The 4,310-nt window shown below is 44.1% G+C and overlaps 1 long non-coding RNA gene across 1 annotated transcript; it reads right to left on the reverse strand.

Moving 5' to 3' along the window:
- Positions 1 to 629: 629 nt before the first annotated feature.
- On the reverse strand, positions 630 to 3,755 carry LOC122367224. Its single transcript, XR_006254030.1, has 2 exons — positions 3,708 to 3,755; positions 630 to 1,469 (listed from the first exon to the last, which is right to left on the reverse strand). It is a non-coding gene; the product is annotated as an uncharacterized LOC122367224 (long non-coding RNA).
- Between the last annotated feature and the right edge of the window lie 555 nt (positions 3,756 to 4,310).

Consider the following 4,310-nt stretch of genomic DNA (forward strand, 5'->3'; position numbering starts at 1 on the left):
GGGGGGGGGGGGTCGGATGCGACCCCCCCCCCCAGGCTGTCGTGGGTACGGAAATAGCCCAGGCGGTGCCGGGTTAAACTAATAGTATTACCGCAGGGAACACGACGCATTTATAGCCGATACATTTGCTTTTTTTCTTAAATAAGATTGAAACATTGCGAGTACTGGCTTTTCGCCTAGCAGTTGGGCGTGAGGTGAGTGACGATAAAAATTATTTCGCTCTCCCTTGCTCCTGCACCTGCGGAAAGTGGATGGATGGGCATTGGATACTTACTGGAAGGGTGTAATAAGGGCAATACACCACTTCATGCTCCGATAATTGCATTACGTCTATGACGGTGTAAAGTAAAGAATAAAGATGTGTGAAGAAATAGACATCTGACAATTGGCTGACTTCCCTGCCTCCCGGCCGCTACTCAGGTCCACCACTCGCCGTTGTCAGTGCACGGTTTTTCTAGCAAGCTCCAGCCTAGTATTGATCTTATTCAGTATTTACGGTACGAAGATTTGATAACGGAATGTGACGTTTCCACATCATGCTTGATGGTTGAAGTTTGCACCGTTAACAACTACCAAGTCAAGTCGCAGCCCCAGTCATCTGGCACGTCTCTGTCATCGAATAAAGCCAATGAACAAGAAAGTTATTATTTTCCAGCATAAATGAAAATATATAACACTGCTACAGGCGGTACGCGGATGTCATGCACATTACACACAACGATTCAATCGAATAAAAACTGGATTAACCATAAATCAGCACTGGATTAACCATAAATAATAACAGTACAGCACCAAACACTTGAGATGCACATTATAGTACTTTAGAATGCACAGAGGAGTAATGAGACTAAAAGTTTTAACACGCCCTATCTTAAAAAAATATTGAACGAGATATTTCCACAGTGCAAAAACAAAACCGAAATCCGACAAAAAACCGATTCCAGGTTCAATGTCCACAGATTTAAAAACAAAACTTTCAAGTGCCCCCATGGTAAAAAAAAATGACCAAAGACGGAATTGTAACAAAGAATAAATAAAGATATGTGCGGCAAACGAAGGGCGGCACTGGACGAGCGTCTGCACAAAGTAGGCGCACAGAGTTACTCCTTAGCCCAGCGGGCAGCAGCAAATGAATTACAACCAAAGGAAGAATATGCATTAGTCTATTAAGGCTCATCGCACCATGACGAGGCACAGCTAGGATAACGCGATTCGCCTGCGTCCTCCAGGCGAGAAGCACCTCGAGTAGGCTGCCGTGTCTTGACCAACTGCCGCATCCGTCGTCCGCGCCGCAGGCCTCCCAGTAGTGCCTCGGAGTAGTGCCTCCATCGCATCGGCCGTCGACCGGCGTGGGGCCCGGATGTGACTAGTGCAGCTCCGTGGGGTGCCCTGCCGCGCTCTGCCGAGTGTGCAGAGAGCAGGTAGACTGGTGGCGGTGAAGAAAACAAGCAGTTATCTTCTTTCGGGATCTGTAAAGAAGCATTCTACTAAAAACTACATCCAAAACGTTTTCCATATTTTTTTTTTACAGAACACAATGCAGTAGCCAAAATAGATATGAAGTATGTGAAGACAACAGTCTACTGCCATTAGATAACTGATCCTGATGGACAAATACATTAGATACTAGTAAATCATAAGGTGGTTCAAAGGCACACTTTGCAGCTCCAGTAAAAAATCACTGTTTTTCATACTTCATACTGTAAGGGGAAAGGGTGGGGTGGGGATGCAGCCAAGAGTGCATCATATGGGGTTGTAGTGGTCGGACCATCTGGAGCAATAGCCTGTTTTTGCCGTTTTTAATGTTAACCCTATGGCGCACATGAGCACGCGCCACGGGCGCACCCCCGGCCGAATCGTGCCCAAAAGCTAATACGACCTGTTGAATTACATGACCCACGAGTCGTGAAAATTTCACCCTCGTGCGTCAATCGACGGCGCCGCAATATCCGTTTTGGGGCATCACGCCGCCTATAAGCCTCGCAAAAGCGTCCGCACGGCCGGCCGGCCGGCCGGCCGGCCGCTCATACTCAGAAATTTCCGTTAATCTAAGGAAAGACTTCGCTCGCTTCGCTCGCTCCGTAACAAAAGTGACACCTCTCCGTTTTACACGTGTCACGTGCAGTGGAGGTCACCCGCAAGCATTGTCCATAGTAAATACTTGTAAGAAGAGTATACGCTACCCCACACAAAAAACCGCAAGTGTAACAGTGTCCGTCCCCCTCCCCGGCGCCGTTTTCCTCCAGGGGAGGCGCCCCAGCCGCCGTACTGGGGCGTAGCGGAGTCCGTGCTTTTAGCACAGCAAAATATCCACCCAGGCTAGATTAACGTCACGACAACCTAGGATTAAGAGTGGCTAGACTTCAGACTTCATGCAGACTTAACATTGAAGTATTATATATGCAACTAAATGACACACATGGTGTTTGTTCTAACCTTCTCAACAGAAAGTGAACGTGTCAGGACAGCACCCCTTGGTGACCATTATATTCAAGGGGTGCAGGAACTGATTCCCCAGGGGTGAAGCGATAGAAGCAAAAACATGAGTCACTAGTTCCCTCCTGTGTCTTCCCTCCTGCAGAAAAAAAAATACATGTGTGATGCCCAATGTGACTGATAACTGCATATTATAAAGCTGGAAATATTGTACAAAGTTGTGACAACACAAGCAAACTATGCATGTCACTGCTCTTGTATAACTTTTCTATTTTTATTGCTATATGAGACCTCACAAGACACAAAAATATGCATGGTTAGAAAGTGGGTAACAATACATTTCAAATGAACTAAGCAGATTATTTCTAAGCTCCTTTAAGTCCCAATTTCTGCTATATTTCGCTTGTTGTCACTTCATATTTTGAACTCAAGGTGCCTTGTGGATTTACCTCAGGTATGTAGGTAAATCCACAAGGATTTATGGGCTTTACCACAGTTGAGTAGCTGCTCCCTCAATTTAAGTTTCTCGTTAAATTTCATTGAGGCGTTGCAAGATGGGCTGAAGCCGAATCCTCTTCCCTGTTTAGCTGATGCTCATAATACCTGAACATTTTTAATTCCAATTTTTATAGCTGTTAACAATTGGTAAAGGCCCATGTACCTAGACAACAATGACTTTACAGAAGAAACCCCTGGCTGTGTTTCATGGGCGCGCTGCCAGCCGCTGCCAGCGCATTCCGCGTGAGCTAGCGTCAACCTCCGGTAGTGTTGGAGGTATAGGCTTGTTGATGTCTCTATGGAAGCCAAAAGCGGCTGGCAGAGTGCTGTGATATGCTGTGATACACCACCCTTATTTTTGCACAATAATGCTGTGATAACTGTTCCTGCAAAAAATATAAGGTGAAGTGAAGTAAAATCAGGTCAAACATTAATATATACCCGAAAATAGCAGTGTTTGGAGTACCTATATTCACATTACCAATAATATAAAATCAGGTCAAACATTAATATATACCAGAAAATAGCAGTGTTTGCCGTTTGGAGTACCTATATTCACATTACCAATAATATGATACACAACAGGCCATAGAAAACCAGTGAATCAGAATGTTGAATTGTACCCCAATTTCAATATCAATATGGCACTTGGCAATAACAGTTAAACACACCGTTTTTGATGTTAAATCAACAGAGAAAACTCCTGAACATAAAAAATGATCAGAATGTATAATAAGGATAACAGTATAAATAAAAATCGACGACATCAGCACCTATCATCGCCGTTCCACATTCACCACTCCCCATTCCACGCACAGATTGTTTACTCCTTGGTTTACCCCGTGTTCGCAGTCTCCCTGACGACGGAGATTCTTTACGCCCACCGACCAATCACGTTCAAGATCAGCGGGGCTTGGCCGCAGTTCTCGAACGCTATTTGCCAGATTAAGCAGGACCTTCGTCGTCAGTAAACTGTGAACACGGCGTTACATATTTCGCTATGGTAACAAAAGCGCCAGAATTGACTACCAGAATTGGATCCGAAGGTCAAATGGGTCACGTGACTGACAAGTTCAGATGGACAACACCAGGAAAACGGAACAACGTGCAATAACGTTCTATATATCATTGGAAAGAGCATCAAAAGTTGTATAAAATATCAACTTTTGACTTAAACATATCTTAAACGTAAAAAGTTATTAAGCATCAAAGACGCTCCCATTGACTTTCAAAGTTAAAATTTTTCATTTTTAAACGAGCTTCAAAAGAGCAAACGAATTCTGACAGCTTAACGAAGCATAACACCATGTTCTATGGTCTTTTCTCAACAAGTCCTGAAAGTTTAAACAAAATCGTATCATATAATTTTGTACAAT

Source organism: Amphibalanus amphitrite, unplaced genomic scaffold (genome assembly GCF_019059575.1).
Source record: "Amphibalanus amphitrite isolate SeventyFive unplaced genomic scaffold, NRLGWU_Aamphi_draft 000030F_arrow, whole genome shotgun sequence".
Lineage (NCBI taxonomy): Eukaryota > Metazoa > Arthropoda > Thecostraca > Balanomorpha > Balanidae > Amphibalanus > Amphibalanus amphitrite.